This window comes from Patiria miniata, unplaced genomic scaffold (assembly GCF_015706575.1).
Source record: "Patiria miniata isolate m_02_andy unplaced genomic scaffold, ASM1570657v1 HiC_scaffold_1, whole genome shotgun sequence".
NCBI classification, from domain to species: Eukaryota; Metazoa; Echinodermata; class Asteroidea; order Valvatida; family Asterinidae; genus Patiria; species Patiria miniata.
In genome coordinates this window covers 5,837,886-5,864,245 of record NW_024037047.1, presented here as the reverse complement: position 1 = coordinate 5,864,245, position 26,360 = coordinate 5,837,886, and the positions used below count along the sequence as shown (strand labels likewise).

Below are 26,360 nucleotides of genomic sequence, written 5' to 3'. Positions count from 1 at the left end.
CATAAATGAAAGTGAAATCGACTGGCATTTCAACCCATTGTATGAAAAGTTGTTCAGTTTTAGACATGGTTTGGAATAGTTGTGATTATAGTGGGGCCGGGTCTACCCAATGTTCCCCAAAATCCTTATGATAGGGTTTGGTTAGATATGGTTATGGTTAGGGTTGGGGAACATAGGTATTGGGGAACATACGTATTGGGGAACATAGGTGCACTCGGGCCAGGGTTCTCACCATAGGGGGTGGGGGGGGGGGCAATTTTGGTTAAACCTGTTAACCATGGTCACTTATTTATAGGACAAGATTTTTCAGGGGGGTGCGATGATTTTTTTAGGGGGGGGGCTGTGCCCCTCCTCATTTCCCCCTTGGCTATGCCGCTGGGCAACTCAAGTTGCACATTAATTTATGGCGTCTTGCAGTTAATTAGGCCCTACTAATGAACAAGACCACAATAATAATCACACGTGGGGATAGCCAACATGTCAAATAAGTATGCCCAACATGAACATGTTTATAAGCAGTAAATGTTAACAACAGGAGCTGATATATATGTTGATTGATACACTGGAGTTAATTCATACATCTGAGTTAATAGTCTTTACACCATAATTGTAACAAAATATAACTAATCCGTGACCACAATAAAAAGACTTTATTGAGTGGCACATGTCAGACGCATGAGTCAGACGCATTCTTGATATTTCAGCTGCGCCTGAACTTTGGCAAATTTGCACTCTGCATTGCTCTAAGCAGCACCGATGAGTGCACGCACTCTTGTTTTACTATACTCCCGAGGACAATACTTTGTGTTTTCCTTTGTCCCTGTAACACTCTCCCATAGACTATAAGCACCACACGTTCATGTGTACACATATGTACTCATTCTACATAACCCCCGAGAACAGACAGAACAGACACACAAAGGGAGAACAAGAGATCCTGTCAGTCCTCTGGAGTTGGGTCTTTTGTTCAAAACGGTCCTCTATAGTACGTGTAGGTTTGTGTGCTTAGTCTATGGGAGAGTGTTGTATTACAGGGAAAAAGGAAAACACAAAGCATTGTCCTCGGGAGTATAGTAAAACAAGAGTGTGTGCATGTGAATGTGGTGCCACCTCAGTTTTGCCTTCCAATTGTGGCGGCTGGATAAGTCCGTACACACACACATATATATACGTACTGTAATTGTTAGTCGTCGTGAAGCTTATATTAATATTTGTAAAATGTCAGTGTAACTGTCAAATGCACAAGAATAAACTATCACACATGAATGACATATGATAGTCTTTCTATGTTAAAAATACTGAATAGATAACTCAGAAATATTCAACTGTTCAAGAAAAACATTAAAAAGGACGTACATGTAACAGAGGTGAGTAAATAATAATAATACAAATCACAACTGGATATAAAGAAATTCCAAATTTAAAACAACCCAGAATATCAAACAAAGTAATGAACTTTGTTATTGAGATGTGGGATATTTATTTCTTCTTAAATTTCAGGTTACAAATACAAAAAAAATATTTCCTATTCTTTTTTTTTCTTCTAAAAGAAACTGAGGGCAAAATGTTTGACTTCTATGCAATTCCAAGAATATATTTCAAAAACTTAATTCATGTTATACTCTTCTATTAAAATAATTGGGAGCTCTTATTAATAGTACTATGTAACATTATACATACAGAACTTGAATCCATACAGAATTCCTAAAAAAAAAAAAGAACAGAAATGTACAGAAAGAAATAACTCAATGCTCTAAAATTAGCATTACTATTACTATACAAATATATAACCATCTGAAACCATAGTTTATAAAAAAAAAATTATGAATACAAAACAAGAAAATCTGACCTTGATATTCACGGGCAAAAATGAGAAATAATCAAAAGTACTATTGAAATAAATCATTAGTTTACCCAATTTCCAACATTTTACACTAAGATATTTTCTTTTCCTTTTTAATATTATACAGAGTAAAATGGAAGCTACCGCTACTTTATCTCTGGAAATTACGTTCATGGTTATTGTCCAGTAAAATGTATGGCAATGTATAGGCCTTTATTTTTTATAATAAAGTAGAGAAGATATTAGGCTCGTATTTTGAAATATTTATTTAAATTCACAGTTTCTTTGAATAGTTCTTTAGAACATGACCACATCAACTTCAACTTCTTTATACAGAGATATATATTTTTTTGAAGCTCAAACATTCCAATACAGCTTTTTTTTTCAACAGTCAGTTGGGATACTTTAAATAAGCTGTGATGTCATAATATACATTTATCTGTCACAAAGACATATCCTGATATATTAAGTTTAGCCATTGTATACATGTACATAAGAGGTTGATTGACCTATCGCCGTTTGCGAGTTAGCCACGCCCCTTAGACAACCCTGTGGAATTTTGCATGTTAAGTTATGCTCGTCTCTGATTTTGCGCGTTCCGCGTCCATTTGTGTATCATGTCATTGGACAATATTCCACAAGCTGCGTTGACGCGATTCTTCTGCGATAGGTTAATAGAGAGATGGTATTGAATTTTAATAATACCGGTACATGGATGTATACCGTTACTTTGTTTTCAAAGTGCTGAAAATTCCACTTCTTCAGGTGAACAAGGGCTGTTTATTGTACCGGTATATAATATTGATGTCTACAAATCTTGGATGATAGTGAATTACCGGTATGATGTTTGAAATGTATACAATGGCTTCTTTGGGGCGTGCAAACTTCAATGTGACACACCAAGACAGCTTATTACAGAAAAATATGTACTCCTTTTTTTATAGCATATATGATGCTGCCACAATTGTATATCAAGCTTTGACTGGAGCATTTCGGACAGACACATCATGCATTTTAGACAAGTTCCAAGACCTTTCAAATTTGCACTGACTTAGCTTTCCATTTTTTTTTCAAAGATCACACTCAGCAATTTCCTTTGTTCGTAATTATTTTTATATTTTATAAAACCTGAACATGATAGAATAGATCTTTATTAAGAGTCTGTAATGGGGTTTTCTGGACTTGACACAAAATACACAAGAAGTCTTTTTTTAGTTGTTAAAAATGTCAGGTTTTCTTTGCTACACGAACCTGCACCGCACTTGCGGCAAGTCTATGTTTGCTTAGACAGGTCATCTACGTCATGATATTGATTATGAAGATTATTCAATAAATGTGTGTCGCAACATTTGACACGCCGCACGTCTTATACATGTACTGACGTTGGAAGTAAAATATGTTTATTCACAACTAAAATTCCAATATGTGTACTGAACTTCAATTTTATTTTCAGTTTAAAGTCGCTACAAAAAATTCACAAAATCAATGGGGCAGAATGACTAAAACAGCATTTTTAAATCTATATTTTGAACAAAAATATCAGGAAAAGGTAAAAACAAAAAAAGTCACAAGTAATTTGTCGTCATGCATGGCTTTTTAATTTAAATAGCCTTTTAAATTTCTGAACATTCAGTGTATGCCATTTGCAGTACTGAACAATTTGCCCCCAAGTACACTTTTAGGCTAGATTAAAAGAAAAAAAAATAACGAAAAAAATTAAAAAGAAAACAAAAACTATCGCTTGCTTCAGAAAATCAGACAAAAAATGCTAGGACTAAATCCATATTTTGCTTGTTTTTCACTACCAAAAAAATACAAGTGGTTTAAAAACCTTGAGTACACACAGGCCAAAAAAACCCTTTAACATAGCAATTACGTCTGTTGCAGGCAGCATACGGTAACATTCAATCTTAGAAATTTATACAATTATGGGAATTCTTATCATTTTTAAAATTATGAATTTAAGGCCTATCTATCATTTTCCTTATAATGTATGTAGTTATAACATAGATATTTGGCAACCTTGTTCTTACCTATGACATTAATGTTTAACGTCCGGCTTGGAGATAAACATAGATGTTGAATAACAATGAATATTCATCAACATAACAACATGTATATTCATTACTTATGAATACTAATCAACGGAATAAGAAAACCCGCGTTGGATATTTTTTTATACATACTTAAAGATAGCAAAATGCAAAAACTCTCCACTGCTTGTGCATGTATATTGCTAAAATAGTTCTTAACGAATATTCAACAGCTAAAACATGCTACCGAATTCACGTCGGTAACTTTTAAATTTATGTAACAAGATTAATTGCATAGAACTTGCGATCTTTATATACAAAGTAAGTTGTACAATGGTTAATATACATACACATAACTCAACCATGAATGGACAAAAAAATACATTTAAACAAAAATCATCAAAACCCTGCAATAATACATGAAGCATTTTTAAAAACAGTAAACCTATGTTAAATGATCAGAGAGAGATAATTTGTGAAAACATTTAAAACGATAACAAAATGGACAGATCAGGCCCAATTTTCCTTTCAATACTGTATGCTGTCACAACCAGTAACCTGGTTTTGACAGGGCTGAGTATTGTTCTGTTTTGGTTAAGCTAAAATCTTTCCCGCTCAGCAATATTGGGTCTCCGCCCAATTGGCAATTCAATGGAATTCATTTCTTTGGTTTATAATATGTGTGATGTGCCACACAGTGCAAATTGATCACAACTTCAGGTTTTGGCTTTTCTGCAAAATAAAGTCTGATCCTTTTGTGAAAAAAAGACGAAATTCGTGTTACCTTTAGAACAAAGTGATCAATAGTAAATTAAAAACAAAATGCGATTTTTTTTTAATTTCAGTCAAAAGATTCATCATTTGACATGAAGGAATTAAATCCTGGCAAGGTGCAGTCCCCTTCATTTTCAATTTAAGTTATTTTACCAAAGAAATTGATGAGCTGCTCAGTAAAGTTGAATTAAACACTTGATCTTTCAATATTTCTGAATAATCGTAAATTCTAACACATTGCAACTGTTGAATTGAGTTTCTGCTCCTGGTTTTTCGACTTCATGGTAAAAAAACAAAAAAAACAAAGGGTGTTAGATGTACAAATGTAAGCTGACATGCCAAACCTTTGCATATTCCGTCTGCAAAAAAATGGTAATGGCTGGTAAAATTCTCTACATTTTCTCAAATTCTGTTTCTTAAAAATAGTAGGTTAGCTGGAGCACAGAAATAACATGGGCACGCATTCATGACTGTGAGACATGGTCTGTGCTGAATTGCTGGTTAAATCAACATGCAGTTTAATGTTTTAAAAGTAGGAAACATGGGCCTTAACATCATAATGTAATACACTTCTAACGATTATTTAATAAAGAATAGAAAATGCCCATTATTTATTTCAATTAGATTGTGACTGCAAAAAAAATACCACTATGTTATAGCCCCAACAAAATTTCATTGATTATACCATGCACGCTGGCCATGCCATGCACTACATTCTGTCATTTGTCATTCTTAAAAATATTAATACTACTAATAATAAAAGACAGGGATGGCTCATTATGATGACTGCCTGTAGGGTTGACATCATAGTCAGTTCATGCATAAAGAGCAGTCGCCAGCGATTATGAGTAGTCTGCCGGTCACAGCTCTTCGGATCGACGACGATAAGAACTAACGACGGCAGGCCGTGCCGGCAGACTGCCGCATGTAGGCCAAGAACGATATCGAGAAAATGAATAAATCATGCTGGCGGTTTGTAATGTGCTGTCACATCAGTGCAGTACTGATGTCATGGCATCCACTGGGAATTGCAAGACTCGACAACTGGTTCAGTCAGTGCTGAAGAAAAACCATTCCTCTTCTAACAATCGAGAACTCAATCATAAGGTTTTGTAATTAAAGCACGCATGTGTATTAAATGTGGTTAGGTTACAAACTTGTTTTAATTTTTAAAAAGTCCATAAAATTAACCCTGCACACTTTTAGCATGCATAAAAATACAGGGAGCATGCTCGACCCAGCATTCTTGTAATTGGTTTTTAAAATTAGGAGATTATGGTTTTAAAACAACACTGACACACTTGACCTTCACTATTTATTAAATATTTTTCATAAATTCAGTTTTTGATTTCTCGTGCACGATTTCATGTCATTTGGGGCAAATGTATTTCCCTTTATTGGCATTTTAGTACTGTTCTCATCAAGAAACTTTCTACTTGTCGAAGAGAACTCTTAATGAGGAAATTGCGATTATTAATAAATATCTGCAGAATGCAAACATGTGTACCATGTATTTTTTTGGACATAATTAAAAGCTTCAAGCCATTTTTGTCTTTCATATACAATACATTGAGTTCAAAGTTACTTACTTAACCATGTTAACTGCATAGCTCGCAGGGCAAGAACATGAAATGTCAACAATTTATGAGCAAGAAAAACTTGCTAGATTTGTTATGGTAATGTTACAGCAAAAATTATTATGAAAAATGCTGTATAATTGACTGTTTATTATGTTACATCATGCACTCTAAAACTGTAGCAGTACTTACTTTCGACTTGAATGAATATCTTGAAATTGCACATTTTGCCTGACATTTTCTCAAATAGGCCACAAGAGGGCACTTCAGGAAGTGACATACAATGTAGTTACTTGGCAGTGGCTGTTCCTGTGTCAGACTGTCCATTCAGGGAGATGTTACTCACATTATGAGTCTGTGCTCTTGGGGTCCGTCAAGTGTAGAACACTTTGAAGTATATGCACATCACTACTCACAGTGGCTGCTGGCTGTTGCCATGGAGACAGGCATCTCATTGTCGGCGGCCCGGCAACCGTTGCTGTCCTCCACCTATTAGATTGGAAAGTGGGTAAACAGTCACAATCTGGCAATCAGGAGAGGGACAAGGTTGATGAGACTGGAATATTACATGTGCATGAGCTTGATAATCAGAGGGAGAAAGATTTGTACTAGGGAGAATACTGAGATAAGGAGATGCAATTCTACAGGTGTCTTCAGACAAGGGCACTTGCAGGCAGTGGCATAGCCCAGGGGGCCAGGTGAGGGGAGGGGGGAGGGGGGAGGGGGGAGGGGGGGGAGGAGAAGCCAAATCCCAAGTGCCCCGGGCCTCCATAAAAGAAAAGAAAAAGGATCTGCCCCTGGTCCAGGAAGTATCCACTTTTTTTCTTTATTAAACAAGAAGAGGAATGCAGATAAGTAGTATTTTACTTGATTCTTATTCCCTTAACCCTAAGAATTGATGACATTTGAATAACGTTACAAGAAAAAAAGCGCCCTCACGCGCCAAAAGAGGCCCCCCCCCCCCCCCCCCCACTGAAAAACCATAATTTTTAGCCAATCCCCCCCCCCCTTTTTGGACCAAAAAAAACACACTTAACAACATTCCATCTCACTGGCACACCACTCAAATGAAAGGTCATGTTGTCCCCTTCAATTTGATACCACTTTCAAGACTGTGCTTCTTGTACCGGTAGTTCTGAAGATTTAGCACATTTCCACTTTTCAGTTGTGTCCACTTCTCCGTGGAATTGCCCTGGAGCCCTTTTGAACATTCACTTTTAATAATGCAAGTAACAGCACAGCAGTCTTGGACGCTCCTCTACAGAAGGCTTTGTCATTCTCTCGGACTGATGTCACCCCCATTCATGAATTATTTTGTGTTGTTCTATCCTTGATACAACATTTGTATAACTTATTTTGTATATTTTATCATTATCAACTTTTTTGTATGAATAAAAATTAAAACAAACAAACAAACAAACAAACAAACAAACAAACACCCCTACGTGTACCACAAGGATGACTACTAGATATAGGCAAAGGGTCAACATGTATTATCTTTCTGGATACATGTTGGCTTAATTGTCTTAATCAAACAAACAAAAAACTATTTTCAGAGAATTTATACTAATTTGTCCCACTTTCATCTTCTCTGTACTTCTCCCAAAAAAATACTTGTTTGTAGTAAAAAAAAAAAAAAGTAAAGAAAAAGGAGAGTGGGGTAGGAAGAAGGCTTGGGTAGTAAGACTTAAAACAAGGAAGATTTTTAAAATGGGGTAAATTGGGAGCAACACATTTCATTTTTTGGGGGGAGGGGGATGCAATTAACATACGCATGCTAGCTGATACCGTATGTCACAAAGTCACATATCCGTAAGTGTGTGTCGCATAATCAAAGGGCCTGAATAACGATTGTTCAAATATTCCTGGTGAAGTGATAGCTGCATGTACAAATTGTATGTCAACTTGAAGTTGATGACATAATAATGATACTTCTGCAAACCTCCACCTCAAAACCTTCCTTTAAATCTTCAGTGGAAAGATATTAGCTTAACTGAATTCTTCAACACTTGTGCTTTCTGCTAAATTGTCCAGAATAATAAACAATAATAATAATAATTATAATACCGGAGTCTTATATAGTGCACGTATCTAACAACAGTTAGGTACTCAAGGCGCTGGAAATTATGTCTATAATTCAAGACAAGTTAAATGAAGTTTATGAGAAATATGAGACCCACTATGTAGCACCTTATAAGGGTTTACAAGGTGCTGCGGCACACATTGCAGCCACTGCCAGCAACACCAGGGCAAACCCCTTCTCTTAGCGACAAGTGTTACTGGGTTCTTTAATGTGCATTACACAACACACATGACCAATGGGCTTCACGTCCCATCCGAAGGACAAAGCAATAATGGTAAAGTGCCTTGCTCAAGAGCACAAGCACCATGTTCCCACGGTCAGGATTCGAACCCATGTACCACGGCACACGAGTCGAACACCGTAACCATCAGATCACAGCACCCCACAAAGGAGAGAGTACAACCTAACATGCATGTAGCCCAGGTGGACTCCCTTACCACACTTCGTGTCAGTTGTAATGCTATAAAGAGGGTGTCCATCCTTGGCTAAACCTAACCCATCAGTTTAAATGGTTTTGGACTTTATTTGGAAAGTTTCTTTCGATTTCGATTTCCTTATTCCGCAGGTTTTTTTCTCAGATCAGCTGATTTCCTCTTTTTAATTCCCATGTCTGCCATGAAGAATTGAAAAAAAAATGTATACAAAATCTTTTTAAGTCTTAAAATGTCCCATTTTCTTGTGGCTTTACAGTATGCACGATTTATGTAGAGCAGGGCACACGAATATTTCCCTTTACTGAGTAAAATTCTTGAAATACATTCAAAGACTGACATGGCCAGTGGCGGCGGAACACCGCTGTTGGGAACATTCTCCAATCAGAGAGAGAGAGAGACAGTCTGCCAGCAATTACAATCCCCATGCAATCGGAGAGGTTTCAAAATGTCAGCCCTGTGAATGTTTGTTGGTTGTGTGCTGAGCTTAATGCGCTGAAATGTGTACAAGTACATGTACGTGCACACAACGTACATGTACTGTTTCATGTCTTATCAATTCCTCTCAATTACACGTGTATGATGCAACAGTCGTGCATCCATGCAGACCGTTCAGACCAATTATAATTACCTGTGTTATACAGTAATGCTCTAAGTTAATAACCATCCACGCAAAATTCTAAAGTTACAGCAGCTACCTCTAATGATGGAGTGGAATTATTTAACAAAACTACTAAAAATAATTCAATTTCTTTTTTGTAGCTTGCACATTGACAAAATATTTTTATGATCATGAAGATTTGTATGACAAAAGTGATGTACTGTACATTTCAAATAATCATGCATGCATTTCATAATATTCCTCACTGCCCCCCCCCCCCAAACAAGTTTCACTTACAAATATTTTAAACTCCCTGATACCTTGTATTCATGCTTAAAGTATTTCTTTGAAAGCTCTGCAAGGAAATGAACATTATTGATAATAATAATTATGCTTACATGTATATAGAGCTTTCCATCGTATCAACAATCTCAAAGCGCTTTACAACTATTACCCCGTTCATCAGGCCATGGGACCACGCGGCAACTGATATCAGTGCTCAATCGGTCCCCGACCCCAACCCTCACAGGTACCCATTTATACTCCTGGGTGGAGAGAGGCAATTGTAGTTACATTGTAAGTGTCTTGCCCAAGAACACAAGCACCATGGTCCTGGCAGGGCTCAAACCCACGCACCTTCGTACATGAGTCAAACACCGTAACCACTGGACCATGGCATGCTACAATTGATAACCAATTCAATTTTTTAAAAAGGGCTTCTTATTAGGCTTCCAAAGAGTTCAGACCTTTTGTGACACCTTAATTGAAAATGATGGTCCTTTCAACAACCCTTCTTCCTTCACAATTCACCGGGCGGTTGTGAAGGATTTTACCAGATTGAAGAAGGCAGAGCCCAGCCACGTTTATTTTACATGGGGCTTGATGCTCCTTGAAACTTGGTAGGTAGTGTGCCACTGGGTTCCTCCAAGGTGGAGGATTTTGTAGGATTGAGGAGGTAGAGCACGGCCACTATTACTTTGGGGCTTGATGCCCTTGAAACTTGGCAGGTGCAAAGAGTGTGCCACTGGGTTCCTCAAGAGTGGAGGATTTTGTAGGATTGAGGAAGGTACAGCACGGCCACTATTACTTTGGGGCTTGAAACTTGGTAGGTACCAAGAGTGTGCCACTGGGTTCCTCCACAGTGGAGGATTTTGTAGGATTGAGGAAGGTAGATCACGGCCACTATTACCGGTACTTTGGGCATGATGCCTCTTGAAGGTACAAAGAGTGTGCCACTAGGGAAGCACAGGGGAGGATTTTGCCTGATTGAGGAAGGTAGAGCCCAGCCACTATTACTGCAATGATGCCCCTTGAAACTTGATAGTACAAAGAGTGTGCCACTGGGTTCCTGCACAGTGGATGATTTTGTAGGATTGAGGGAGGTAGAGCCCAGCCACTATTATTTTACGTGAGGCTTGATCGATGCCCCTTGAAAGCCTTAGTACAAGCATTGTTTCTCTTGGTTCCTGTCCATAATGGTGATTTCAAAAGATCCAGGTAGGTTCTTAGACTAATGATTGATCAAACTTCCCGTGGCAAGTGGCAAAATGTCTGTACAAGTAAGCAGGAGGTTGTGGGTTTGAGTCCCATCTGAGTGAGCTTTTGAATTTTTCTTGCACACCTTCAGAAAGCACAGAATACAGTGATTTATATGAAATCCCATTGGTAGAGAAAAAAATATTAATTAACCCTAGCTCCTAGCATAAGTTACAAGAAACCATACCCATCCAGGCAATTTCCAACACCCACATGGGAAATCGTACACACACACTGTTGGACTTAGTTTCTGGAGGTATATGCCAAACCCAATGTAAAAGACCATCAGTTTAGGGGTACTGTACCCATTCTAACAGATTTCAACAACACCTGCTGTTGGACTTTGATGGGTTGAGTTCGGTTAGATTTAAACTATAATTGTAATGTGCCTTTAAACTAGAACCTTTAAATTTGCAATTTATTACAGGATTGAAATGGTGACTTTCAGTGCTGCTACTGCTGCTGACGATGCTTGTCATGATGAGATGGCTGATGAGAGATCTTATCTCACTGAAAGACACTCATCAACCTGTCTCAGGTAACTTGATGACAGCCGGAAATGCTAACAGCAGGTGTCGAAGGAAGAAGCTTGTCAACAAAATGAAATGAAAGTAAAGATAATTAAGTCACTACAAAAAAGTAGTTTTATGCTATTTTGCTAAGTAGAAATAAAAATGCTTGGAAGCTTGTATATTTTTTTGGGGGGGGGGGGGTAATCAGCTAAGAACTATTCAAAACCACTGTACATGCACTGCAGTAATGCGTCTGATTAAACCTGCTCTCCTTAAGCAAATTTCTGCTTAGCCAACTTCTGTGCTTTAAGCTCTATAAAAATATTTGCCCAAGTACCCAAAAGCTGCAACCCACTTTCTGTTTTGTCTGCTTGTTTGTTTGCTTGCTATAAGCTTCCCTGCTTACTTGCCTCTAAGCATGCATGCTTATCTCCTTTTGTCTGTTTGTCTTTTGGGGAGGTGTACTACCAAAATGTGTTAGTGATTTATTAATCATTATCCATTTTCGTTTTAAAAGAAATTAACTCTACAGCTTTCTGAACAGTCAAAGACAGTCAAAAAATCAATCCTCTTCACTGCCATGCCTTTTGCACATGCTAGTCACTAACGCTGTAACAGTCTGATCATGTTTTAAGCAAGCTCTATGTGACTAGTCAAATTCAGTCAACAGACAAAAGCAGGCAAGTAGTAGGCACAGCTGTCTTATCAATCACCTACAGTCCAAACATAGCTGTATCAAATTATAAACATTTACAGCTAGTCAATCCTGCTTTATGTACATTTCATGTACATGTAGACTGGGAGCTCTAGCTGTTAACAACAGTCACTTGATTGATTTGACTGAGAGGACAACTTTGCTGGTCCCAGATCAGCCTAGTACACATGTGCATGTGTGTTACTGGGGTCCGCTCATAAGTCCGACGCCTCATAGGTCCGACGCCTCATAAGTCCGACAAAATCGCAATCCCTAACCAAATAAAGGCCCATAAGTCCGACGTCTCAAAGGTCCGACGCCTCATAGGTCCGACGCCTCATAAGTCCGACGCCTCAGAAGTCCGACAACGGAAGAACGAGGCGTTTAATTTGTCGGACTTATGAGGCGTCGGACTTATGAGGCGTCGGACCTATGAGGCGGAATAAATAGATTTTATGCCTCATAGGTCCGACGCCTCATAAGTCCGAAATTTTGGACTTATGAGGCGTCGGACCTATGAGGCGTCGGACTTATGATACGGCCCCGTGTTACTGACTGACTTACTGACAACTCAAACACATGCACATATGTACAATGTAAGAAACACTTACGAACAACTTTCCATTCTACTGAATGGCCCACTCTATCTTCCTCAGAGGAAGAGTGAATAGAGTGAGCCATTCGGAAGAATAGAATTTTTAGGCATGCAACTTCGAATTAACACACAAAAAAGGAAACTCCAATCTTTACAACACTTTGTACAGTGTTTTTAATGGCATACATACCGGTAGGCCCTAACTTGTGTGAAATAAAAAACAAGGATGATCCGAGAAATAGTTGCAGGCATGAATTTTGTTCACACTGGAACCAGCTTTCCTCGTCTTAACTGTTCAACGGGGTTGGGGGATTTACAGTAGGTACTGGTACTATACACTGTAGTATTTTAGGTGCGTACTATGTATAGGTGTATGTGTGGACAAGAATTACATTCACTGTGTCGACTTCCGAACAAATGAAGTCCAAACCAGGTAGAAGCGACGTTGTGGGGACTTGCCAAGTCCACACAGTGTTTCCCCCTCTCTGGAACACAGGTTTAGAGGATTTTAGGGTTAGGTTATCCGTCGTCGCAAAATGAAGAGAAACACTCAAGGGAATCTTAGAAAAAAAAATTGCGTTGAAAGAGTTTTCACAGTGTGAGTAAAATGAGTTTTTTTCACAGCTTTTTCTTAACTAAACAAAAACAAAGGAATGTCCACACTAGGTATGTAACGTAAACATGTGTGTAGTCTAGATGTGAATGTAAATTTAAGCACGGGGCTTGAAACCCTCAATCCCTAAGGAACATGTTCTTGGATAAAGTTCACACTTGAGGTACAAACTGGTGTTAGAGATGTGACTAGCTTCTTGTGGCAAACTACAAATGAGCTTGAATATCGCCTTTCATATTATAATGGGTTCTCAGGTGAGGAAGCTGTACTTTCTTAGAGGGTTAGACAGGCTTCATATAACTGTCTTGAGTTTGTCACAGACTGTACACGTGGGTCAAACAACATGCAAGTTTGATCACTCTGTGCATGAACAGTGGATGACACCAGGAGTGGATCTAGATTGCACCCCCCCCCCCATTCCCTTTCAGCCGCTGAATTCTTTTAGGATATATTCGTAAAATGGGGCCAAATATAAAAAAAAATCACCCAAAGTTCCAACATTTATTCTCAAATTGCTTTAGAATGGAGGAGGCGGCGGCATGCCCCTGCCCCCCCCCCCCCATCGCAGGGGCACGCCTTCACTCAAATATCCACACCACAAGTAATCCCACAAGTGTACATGTAAGTGGAACACAGAATAATGTTGTGCGTCTGTGTCCCACATGCTGAGTGCTATGTGGGATGCAAACACACTACATTTTCCGTGTCCCACGAGCACGAGTGGGATGACGAATTCATCTTCAAGCAAACATGAAGCATCGTAAAGTTGGAACGAGCATGCACATGCTGTACACAAACTTTTCAATGGCTATCCTATTACACGTACGTGAAATAGGAATGGCGCGCACATCTTAGAATATCGTAACATGCGGAGTGTGGTATGAGCCATATGCTACACACATGGGATAATGTAGCACGGTTTGTTGCCATGGATTGACAATCAGGATCGAGGATTCAGGTTTACTCGAAGATAATGTACAATATAGCTCTACAACTCAAATTTGTTTCAGCAGTTCTTTCTCAAATTCATAGAATGAGCTATACCGAATCATGCAGCCTTTAACCTTAACATACCTGAATCCATCAAAATCAAAATCTCTGTTTCGGGGGATTTCGGTGGATTCAGGATACCTCCATATTGAACAAGTTGGGGAGTTTTGATGGATTCAGGACATGAAGCCTAGAAGTACTACAGGATTTTGATGGATTCAGGACATGAAGCCTAGCTGTACTACAGGATTTTGATGGATTTAGGATACCTCCATATTGAGCAGTTGGAGGACTTTGATGGATTCACGATCTCAACAGATTTACTCCCGGCTAACTGGTGGATTCTGATGGATTCACTGGCCCGACTAACATTTTTTTACATGGCAAAATTGATGGATTTTGGCAGATTCAGGATACTTTCTAGTAAATATACCCAAGGGTTAGGGTTAATATGCAAAGTGGTGAGAGCTCTGTTTTATTAGTCACCCTCTCACAATTTCCACTAACGTACAATGTACATGGGGTGAGTGCCAACCATATGTTGCCATACACGTGTACATCAGCAGGTAGGGTATTGGGCCACACAAAAATGAATATATCTGTTTCATTATCCTGTCAGGCAATTGATATCTTCGGAACAGATTTTGTTTCTGCATAGCAATTTTGTTTGGAATCATGTGGTAAAATTAATATTTTCTAGATTCAATAAGTAGAGTTACCTTTGCATTATCTCAGAATGGATGTCAAAGACTGGCCTGCACATTTTGGTCATGATAAACTTGTGCAGGTCAAGTTCATTAACAATTCGGGGTCCGCTCATAAGTCCGACGCCTCAAAGGTCCGACGCCTCATACGTCCGACAAAATCGCATCCCCTAACCAAATAAAGGCCCATAAGTCCGACGCCTCAAAGGTCCGACGCCTCATAAGTCCGACGCCTCATAGGTCTGACGCCTCATAAGTCCGACGCCTCATAAGTCCGACAACGGAAGAACGAGGCGTTTAATTTGTCGGACTTATGAGGCGTCGGACTTATGAGGCGTCGGACCTATGAGGCGGAATAAATACATTTTATGCCTCACAGGTCCGACGCCTCATAAGTCCGAAATTTCTGACCTATAAGGCGTCGGACTTATGATACGGCCCAACAATTCGATTTAAAAAAAGTTATGTTCAAATCATGTTTTATGTATTATTACTCCTACTGGGACCCATGGGAGATCAGTTCTGATAAAAGGACTGAATGGGCCGCCCAGTATAAAGAAAATACATAAATATGCAGATATGCACTAGGAGCTGCTAGCTTTGTTTATAAATGTGTATGTACCGTACTTGGCCAATCAGATGACAGATATAGGCCCAAAGAATCAAACATCAAACAGCAACCTACTGGAAGGCCTGCGCTTATAATCACAGAAAAAAAAGGTTCGACACACAAACTAAACCTGCATGTACATGTGTAGTACACGTAGCTGATTCATGTTGCATCTGCAGTGTTGTCCAATCTTCTCAAGTCCATCCCAAGTCATCCAATACCAACTCCCAAGGCATTGAAGACACAATCCCCCCCCCCAGTATTTTCCTTGCCCCCCCCCCCCCCCCCCCCCCCCCCAGTTTTCTTTTAGTTTGATTTTAGAGTCTGGCATCGCCACTGAAGTTTGGTCACAATTGTGACCCGATTTGTGATGGACTTGTGATGGAATATCTTCTCAAGTCCATCACAAGTCATCCAATACCAACTCCCAAGGCATTGAAGACACAATTCCCCCCCCCCCCCCCCCCACCAGTATTTTCCTTGCCCCCCCCCCCCCCCCAACCCAGTTTTCTTTTAGTTTGATTTTAGAGTCTGGCGCCGCCACTGAAGTTTGGTCACAATTGTGACCCGACTTGTGATAGACTTGGGATGGAGTCAACTACAAAAGTGTAAAAGAAGGAATCTTCACAGCAACCAGGGGATTACACGGACAAAAATCTCCAAAAATATCCGGTTTCAACACAGAGATTTCGGGAAGTCTATTCACACTAGCAGCAATCCAACACTAGCATTAATCCAACATGGGTAAAATCCAAGCCAGGTCGGGTCCAGGATTGAGAGGCTGTACCCAGTTCAAAAAAAAGACAAATCTAGGGCATACTGTTAATTAACACACTGATTTAATTGTGTCCTGGGTGAACAACGCCCGAGGACCAACACACAAAGGGAGAAAATCAGATCCTTCTAGTCCTCGGAAGCGGCCTTATACAAGTATTCAAATAAACTGTGATAACTTTTGTTATTGTTCTTCCCCTTTTACTTGTGACTGGACTTACTTGTGACGAACTAGTGATGGATTCAATGGCACAACTGGTCAGACAAAATGTTAGCAACATGGATTCCGTTTTGCTAGTCCTCATGCAGTACATACACGCTGCACCAAAATTAGTCTTGGTCCAAGACTGGATTTGGTTTATGTTCGTTTACGTACCGGCTGCCTGGCGCGCTCTGCAGCCGAACGACATCAACAGTAGAGGGCGCTATCGGCGATTTGGTTTGTCTTGTTGATAGCGCCCTCAACCATTGATGTCGTTCCGCTGCGTAGCATGCTAGGCGGGTAGCTTGCTAGGGACCACCTGTACGTAAACGAACATTATCCAAATCCAGTGTTAGACCAAGACTACACCAAAATTGGTTCACAGCTACCGTAGCTAATTAGACAACAGAAAAAGGAAAAACTGAGATGAAAAACAGCGGGGTCCGCTCATAAGTCCAACGCCTCATAGGTCCGACGCCTCATAAGTCCGACAAAATTGTATCCCCCAACCAAATAAAGGCCCATACATGTAAGTCCGACGCCTGATAGGTCCGACGCCTCATAAGTCCGACGCCTCATAGCTCCGACGCCTCATAGCTCCGACGCCTCGTAAGTCCGACAAATTAAACGCCTCGTTTTTCCGTTGTCGGACTTATGAGGCGTCGGACTTATGAGGCGTCGGACCTATGAGGCGGAATAAATTAATGTTATGCCTCATAAGTCCGACGCCTCATTAGTCCGAAATTTTGGACTTATGAGGCGTCGGACCTATGAGGCGTCGGACTTATGATACGGCCCCAAAACAGCAACCAATGTTATCCCAATAGCTACATGTAGTATAGACCACTCCTTGCCTTCACTATAGGTTGGGTGCCTCCGGTCTGTAACGGCTAAAGGTCCACACAGACTTGTGTACAGTACATGTTTTCCAATACAGTCCCAAACGGTGCAGGCAAAATGTCTAAATCCACTGAAAACCTTGCCTTGGAAACACAAGCTGTTATAACATTTTGATCACAGCAAAGACATGCACGAATGAAAGCGAACCAACTCCTTGCATCTAGCTACGGGTAGGATGTGACTTTGTGTTTATTTTTGTAAATGATTAGCTAAAATTTTAAGAACCGTTTAAATGTTTAGCTATTCACATGCTTACACATGCTTATTATGTTTGCAGACCAGTGTGATTGACATGATTAATCAACAATGGCAGTCATTGAAAAAGTAAAAACTGAACTAAATTGTACATAGGTGTGCCCCGAATGTAATATTGAAGTGCTGCAAAGGTTTTGTAAATTAAATAGGTTTGAAAACAACATCATTAATTATTTGCGCTATGTACATGTACGTTTAACTCAAAGAAAACTGTGTGAAAAGTCAACGTAGATCTTCTATGCCTTTTTATAATTCGGTTTTTGGAAATTTTTTAAACGGATTTCAAATTGTTTTCATTTAAACGTGTAAACGTCACATCCTTACTTGCATCTTAGAAAGATTTCATCCAAACAGAGATTCTCTTTTACTGTAATATCCTCTGGTCCATAGTTATCAAGCGAGTTTTGCCACTGCATAAACTGAAGTCAGAAATTCTGTTGATTCTTTTCCAAGATGTGGGTGGGAGGGGGGGGGGGGGGTTGTAGATGGAATCAAGCCAGAGGCAAGGGACATTTACAGCAGAATGAATGTCCCTTGAAAGCTGTCAGTAAAAAGAATGTGCCATCGGGTTCCTTCACTTTAGTTAAGATTTAAATACACTGTAGAATGTATGTTCCTAGCCAAAATGCCTGGGAAATGGCTTTAATAACTACCATGCACAGTACATGTATGTACATTGTACCTGTACAATAAGGATTAAAAGAAAATATTCCTTGATTGCTAAATTGTTCGACACAAAAAAACAAATTGCATTTAGGGTAACCCATGGAGGAATAAAAATGCATTCTTCCATAAGGCCCCCCCAAAAAAGTCTCCGGTTTCTGGTATGGAGCTTGTCCAAAAAGTGGTGCGGCGACGTGGCTTTTTTTTTTTTTTTACCCGACTTTTTTGCTTCAAATTTGCTTCAAATGTCGGCTGATGACTGCAAATGGTGCCCGACTAAACTTAGTGCAAATATATGGGAGTCCAGAGAGGCCACATAAAGCTTATTCTCGATCATAACCCCATCTAAAAACACGTTGAAATTGCGCAGCAGCAGAATTCCAGTCAAACCAGTAAGTTTGGCGGTTTTGAGACATCATCTTTCATTGAAAAAAAACCTTTTCATTTTGCCGACGCGCATGGCTACGGCGACGCGCGCGCATACCAGAAACCGGAGACTTTTTTTTTTTGGCCTAAGTTTTAAACCCGACCTGACTGATTTTTTTTGTGACCAAATACAACATGTAGGTTCATCTCAAACTTTTACTGCCACATTTGGATTTTCAAGGGGCCAAAAACTTTGTTGTGCAAAATCATATTGAAATTAGAGGATTCAGGACTGTTAGGGTTATTAAGAACCGGTATGTACATGATTTTACTTTGAAATAAAAAGTCTCCCCTGCGCAAGTTTGTTGTGTGTTATTGGTTTAAAAAGGTTAAAACCGTTTTTATAAATCCTCACTAAAATCCTGACATCTCAGCCCTACTAAACTAACACAAACATTATTTCTATTTAACTGATTATCATTTCGGAAAATTACCCCGGTTCCAATTCAGATCCATGGGTAAACTATTCCACCCCCACTATGCTAATTCTCTCTCGCAGTCCTCTGCATATTTCACCGCTCGTACACAAGTGGACACTCAAAGACATTTGATTGACTGCTGGTTTTGCCAAGTGCTCATTACATGTATAATCCACTGAAGACTGATCATGTTGATTAAGAGAATGTTTGGCCCTTCCAGAGAAATGATATGTTTATTGTCCCCTTCACAACTAATTCATAATGTGTAAATTACACATACATTTTTGTTAGGTCCTCTTTTTTGTGTCTTATCTTGTCCTGTTTTGTATTATGTTTTTTTTTTTTTGGGGGGGGGGGGGTGCATTTTCCCCTGAAATACGTGTACATGTATGGTGGGTTTATTTTTATTATTTGCTTCTGAATGTTTTCAATTTGTGACTTTGCATTAATAATAATAATAATGTGAGGGACAAATATAGAAAAACAACCACAAGCAAAAAAAAAAAAAAAATGCTAAAAATAAAAGGGGATGTTTAATTGGGGAGGTAACCATTATTAATAAAATAAAAAAATTGGTAATATGCTGGTAGTTTCAGTGAAGCAGGTTATTACAAAAGTCATTATTGTTAATATGGCTAAATAGACACGCCTGAAAGATGGACACAAACATGTACAATGTGTGCACAATGTACATAAATTATAATACAATGCGTAAATGGCCTGGTTACATTTTGTTTTCACTCACCCATGTATCATTTCAACACAGTGCATTTCAAATCTAAGAATAATCATAATTGTTTCCATGCAGTTTTCTATTTCACGTTTTGGAGGCTGAATTCCATTCTGCTTAAATATAAATGTTTTCACAGCATGTTTGTTTCTGATTTCATGATGTATACATTAAAATAAAATAATCAAATGGGATTAGCCTTTCAAAGAATTAAATGATGTTTCTGGCTCAGGTATACATGCAAACTTATTGACATATCAAAAGGCTCAAGAACAGAAGAAAAACAAAGATGTGAATAGTCTTCATTCAAACCGGGAACCGCTTCTGATAAATGCATAACTCCTGAGTTTTTTCTTTCAGTGATTTTGTTACCACAACAGACAAAAAGGTATCACTCAAGCAAACAAACAGACGCACTGTTGAAAAAAAATCTCCTGAACATATTTAGCACTTAAGCAAACAAGCATGACAACAAATCTTTTACAAAACAGTCCTTACTCATGAACGGCCAATCATCCAAACGATGCAATCTCCAGGAAAAAAGACCTCCTCATCATGTGGTAGGGTGATGGTAAGCGCCAATGCCTCCCATTATCCAAAGAAGCGTAGCTCAATCCACTCGACTGGAAAATATATAGAAAAGAGTTCAATAATTAATGACAGACATGCCAGACAGGAAGATGGAGGCAATGAAATATACTAATATCACATGAGTATCATCCGTTGTTCAACGGAGGCCACAAGCTCCATGCCACCCTCTCCAAGCTCTCCCCGGCCAATCGGAGTCGGCTTTAGAAAATGTGAAATCATTTTGAGCAGAAATTTGGCCTGAGCTGTTGATTGGTCAATTGGCTGCCATGTTTTTGTAATACAAAAATGGGTTACTGAACACCGGATAGAAGGGGCCCACTTATGGTCAGAATCTGAAGGTCAAGACACAGTTTTATTTTGCATAATGAATTGCCGAATCTGCATGTACTGTACATGTACCGGTACCATCTAGCTTGCAGTGCAAGTGGCTGTATAGACTAACCAGTATTTACAACAAGGCATTCGCACAAAATGAGTAAAGTTTATACATGTACATGTATGTATTTAAGTACGGTCGGTACACTGTGGAAAATAAGGTGTTGCAATTTGTCAAGGTGGGTGGGGTGGGGGGGGGGGGACTCATGTATGTACATGAGACATCCTCAGGACTAGAATACTGTTAATACAATGTAGCTGAGGTACACGTACATGTGTACATTGTTGTACATGTACACATCTTGGCATTGTATTCTCAGCCAAATGTTAACTTCATCCACATTTAAAACCGTGGCATTGGTCTTCTTTCCTTTTTTTCTTTTCTCTGCCACACTTCTTTGTTTAATTGCAATTGCACTTTATTTATTTAAGGGGGGGGGACATCATGGAGGAGGTTTAAACTCCTGACCTCCTTACTAGGCCAGTTAATTGTACAGGTATGGCACATGGAATCAGATGTACATGTACAATGTACGTGTACATACTTCTCCAAGTACCGTACCCACAACAATTGAACAAAGCTGGTGACCGAACTTTCATAGTCACTGCAGCAAAGGTGTTGAACAGTCTGCCCTTTTCCATTCAAAATTCCAGATCTTTCGAACAATTCAGGAAGCTGATCAACACCAATCTGTTCCAACAGTAATCAATTCATTTGTCATTTGGCAGCTGTATTTGTGTCTACAGGTACTTCTTGATTATTTGTAAGCACTGTGATTTAGTTAATACACGTAAGAGCATTCTTAAAGAGAATATACAACATTTGCAAACATCGAAAAACAAAACTAACACATTTTTGCGAAATACCTTACTAGGATGTTGGTAAATGACAGTCTAAAGCATCCTGTAAAATTATGGCACCTGGTGTGAAGTCATTTTCAAGAAAAGTGGTATTTTATATAAATTTCCAACGGTGGTCGGCCGACCACCGTTGGAAAAACCTAACTATTTTTCAACTACTGCTCCAAATTTACCATTTTTTCCCAGTCCAAATTGTGTTTGCTAGTGGTTACATGTTCATGAACGGGTGCAGGCCAGCTAGACTGGTTCCCTTACCTTACAATTTTCCGGCATCTATAAATTGATCCATTTCATCCTTAGTGGAGTCAGGGAACCAGACTACTTGAACATTTTTGTTTTTCTTGGTTTTTCCAGCATTTTCGAACACAAAACTTCAAACATGTCAGTGCAACAATATTTGATCTATTATACTAACCCCTCAAATAGTTCATTTCTGAATATTACGGCACAAGCCAATGATGTACATTCCCTTTAAATGCCGATGTACAACATGTACATGCAGCCGTACATAGTGTACATGTACACATATACGTGTACATGTACATGTACATACACTGTACTGTACAACATGTAGCTTGATGAGGTTTTGTCCAAATTACATGGTTAAGGCTGGCAATATACATGTGACCATGTAGACCAAATCCATTTCCCACAGATGTATTGTTGGTCATAGCCAAGTAATTTTCAAGAAGGGAGCCAAAATTCCACAATACACATTCTTAAATACATCGTATGTACGCATGTAATGCTCCCTGTACATCACAAGCATCACTCAGCAGCAGCATCAGAATCCTCCAAATCCACAGATGTAATTGATGCTCTGTTGTGCGGCGTGAGCAGAGCTTAATTAAGATTGTTTACCGGAGCATGGATTTTCATGACCCACTTGGTAGAGCGAAAGGCTGCCGGAGTTGTTTGCATCCTTGAGGAGGCCAGTGAGTGGGGCGGGAGGCTGCTTGGGGGAAAGGTAGGGGCGGGGACCAATTGGTACCTACTGGTATAGCTCCTCCTCTTGTCACAGACAGGAGACCCGGAGCCAACTTATATGAAGCCGCTAACCACAGAGATTTGCTAAGCACAGAAACTCTTCACTAAGCAATAAAAAAGTTACCAGCTAAAATGTCATGCATTGCACTGTCATGACAGTTTCTCAGTGGATTTTTGCAGAGCAGAATGGGGATTATTAGTGAGCTGAGAGATTAAAGAACACATGGTAACGTGATCAATGGGAAGAGGTGACACAAATTGCTCACACACAAAAAAAGGAAACAAAATACATGCATTCTTCAATCAAGTGTATCACAGTTCATCCTTGTACAATGAAACTGCGTGCAATTAAAATGAAAATCTTACAGACAATCAGAAACTAAGTTAATGGGAAATATTTGGCTGGAATAACAAAGTTATAACAAAATCATATTGCACTGACTTCCTTCAAACTGCACTGACTTCCTTTAACAGGCATGCAACTTAGAAGAACCAAAAACGAGCAAACTCCAATCTTTACAAGACTTTGTCAGGCATGCAACTTGAAAGAAGGAAAAAACGAGGAAACTCCAATCTTTACCAGACTTTGTACAGTGATTTTCAATTTTCAATGGTATAAGTGTGAAGTGAAAAACAAGGAAATCAGCTGATCCGAGGAAAAGTTGCATGCCTGCTTTAAAGTCACAGTTTTTTTAGCACTTGCATCCTTAGAGCAATTCATTTTTATAGACAAATTCGGCGAGAGCCATTTTCCTAGGTGGCAGCATCAGTCTCGCGGGAGTCGCACTATGTACGCACTCAGCTACCGTAGGGCTCCTTCGACCAATACGGTAACCAAAATGCATGCACGCATCGTCTTCAAGAACGCACGCAGCATGCGCATTCACATTATATTTAGCGTAGTACCACAAACACAGGCAGGGGCGGCGGAACCGGGGGGGCTGGGCGGGCATTTGCCCCCCCCCCCCGATTTTCCCAAGTGCCCCTTTTGAAGGCCTAAAATGTGCCCCCTCGAGCCTAAAAGTGCCCCCTCGAGAGAAAACAAAAATTCCTTTAAAGTATCTTACTATTTCTTAGGACTATCAAAGATAGTTTTGATATAAACGAGGAATATGAAAACCAAGCCCCAAAACCCATACAATATGCCCTGAAAATGGGCACATAATGCATAGTTAGCATATAATAATCGGTTTTGAAGAGCGCCCCCTATGTTTGAAGATGGAACCAGCGCCCCCCACCTCCCCCCCCCCCCCAATTTGATTTTACGGAGGCCAAGCGTCCGGTGAAAAACATGTGTCGACCTTTCAGCACGGATGTTCCAAAAAAAAATGCTGAGCAAGTGCCCCTTTTTGGTGATGCCCCCCAGTTTCAAACCCGTTCCGTCGCCGCTGAACACAGGTAGCTTCTAATTCTGGTCGCCAGTTTCACCTACATCCACTTCAACCATGCCCTATTGCATATTTATCGCAAGGGTGGGATGCTTTGCAATCTACATGTTATGATTTTCTACGCATGGCTGGCAGACGGCTTACAGCGCATCAATCAGTTTCCCGTTTTCAAGGCCAATTGTTTTGTCCAGACAGCAGCGGTGAAAAAATATACATAATCAATGCGGAAAAACATTCCTTAGCTGTTAACGCTGGGGTAGGTTTGTTGAAAAACGAGGTACAGTACGGTACATGTGTATAAATTACTGGAGCGTTAACTCCTCATTCTTACGCGCGGAGATACTTTGAAGCCATCCTGCGCGCAAACATTTTGAATTCTGCTTGTTTGTAGAACATAATGGAATTAGATGGAGTGAATTTTGAAAGTGTACTCTAAATGCAACGCGCAAGTAGGCTTACAACATGTATGGATACAGAAACAACTTAAGTGCGTCATGATGGTTAAAGACGCCACTGCCAAAATCATCTGCAGCGAATACCCACACCCCTTTGTGTTGTTTGCGCAGAGCAAAATAAAAAGGTTAATTTACTGATTGGGCATTTTGGTTTTGGGCGTATGGGCTTCAGGATAAAAACGCATGCAAATAGCGATACAAAAGCTGTACAAAATTTCGAGTTTTCCCATAGGTTTGTGCACAAACATGGATGCGCCCAGCAGGCCTGCATCACTTTGTACATCAAGTCTGCGCTAAAGCTGTGTACACTGTATGTGCATTGATGAAACCAACATGTACCCGGTATGTATTTCATGCTCAAGGTCAATGTATGTGAAATGTTTACATTAGTGTAGTTTGAAGCCAGTGATATTTGAGAACCTGAGGATTACATTAATTGGTTGGAGAGAGCAGGTGGATTGGCGATAAAAATTGGTACAATTTTTATCCATAAACAGAACAACGAAACATTCTTTTGAAATGTAATTGGGTTGTTTGTTTGTTTGTTTTCTGTCAATTTGATGTTTGTTTGCTTTTATTTAAACAAAGGGCTCCGGTGAGTTTTTTTAAAAGAAATTTCCAGCAAACATATATACTCTAGAAAACTTTCACATAAAGTGTACCAACGTTTTATACCAAAAAAATTAATAAAAAAATAAATGTCATGGATCATTGAGTGAACACACTAACGGCAAGTCTATGTATGTATTTGTGTTTCCGTTAGAGTGCTGCATTAATGATGAAAGCAGATGACCAGTTTTGGTTTTTTGTTTCTTCTTAGAGGGAAGATGACACCTCATTTTGCAGATGGCTTTTACATAATAAGTGTGTGATATTTGCTCATGAAACGACCCAGTGAATGCCAAGTGTAGGCTGTGGTTTCAGAATGGAGGTCACATTGTGGTCAAACCTTTGCCAATAGCCTTGCAAAAAAGCATTTGTACAGTTCCCTACAATTTGTATAGAAGTGCAATGAAGTTAAAATAGAGCTTCTTAAACAGGACTTAATGCAATGGGGTCCGCTCATAAGTCCGACGCCTCATAGGTCCAACGCCTCATAAGTCCGACAAAGCAATCCCTTACCAAATAAAGGCCCATAAGTCCGACGCCTCATAGGTACGACGCCTCGTAAGTCCGACAAATTAAACGCCTCGTTTTTCCGACGTCATACTTACATGTACATGTATGAGGCGTCGGACCTATGAGGCAGAATAAATAAATTTTATGCCTCATAAGTCCGACGCCTCATAAGTCCGAAATTTTGGACTTATGAGGCGTCGGACCTATGAGGCGTCGGACTTATGATACGGCCCCAATGCAATGTATGACTTGAAGTTTTCCATGGCGGTTGAGATAAATTAGAAATTTCGCGGGTAACACCGTAACACCATGTGGAAAGAAATCTCTTCTTGGAAGAATGTGGTTTTGAAAAGAACCGGTTGGTTGAGTGTAGAACTCGACGTTTCGGACAGTGTGCTCTGTCCGTCCTCAGGAGGGTGAGTGATGAGATGTGGATGATGCTGGAGGTTTTATGGCTGTGCGTGTGCAGTGGGGTGTGACTGCATGCCTGTGCACTGGGGTATGTCGGATGTAGGATGCTGGTTGCTTGTGCACTGGGGTGAGTCGGATTAATGCAATGTACCGGTATTTCAATACTGACCTGTGGTCCAGAATCTACGGTGCATTCCTGAATTTCCGG

The 26,360-nt window shown here is 39.7% G+C and overlaps 1 long non-coding RNA gene across 1 annotated transcript; it reads right to left on the bottom strand.

Annotated features, from left to right (window-relative positions):
- Window positions 1-480: 480 nt before the first annotated feature.
- LOC119746150 lies at window positions 481-20,590 on the bottom strand. The gene is made up of 2 exons (XR_005273700.1): window positions 20,464-20,590; window positions 481-6,716 (listed from the first exon to the last, which is right to left on the bottom strand). It is a non-coding gene; the product is annotated as an uncharacterized LOC119746150 (long non-coding RNA).
- Between the last annotated feature and the right edge of the window lie 5,770 nt (window positions 20,591-26,360).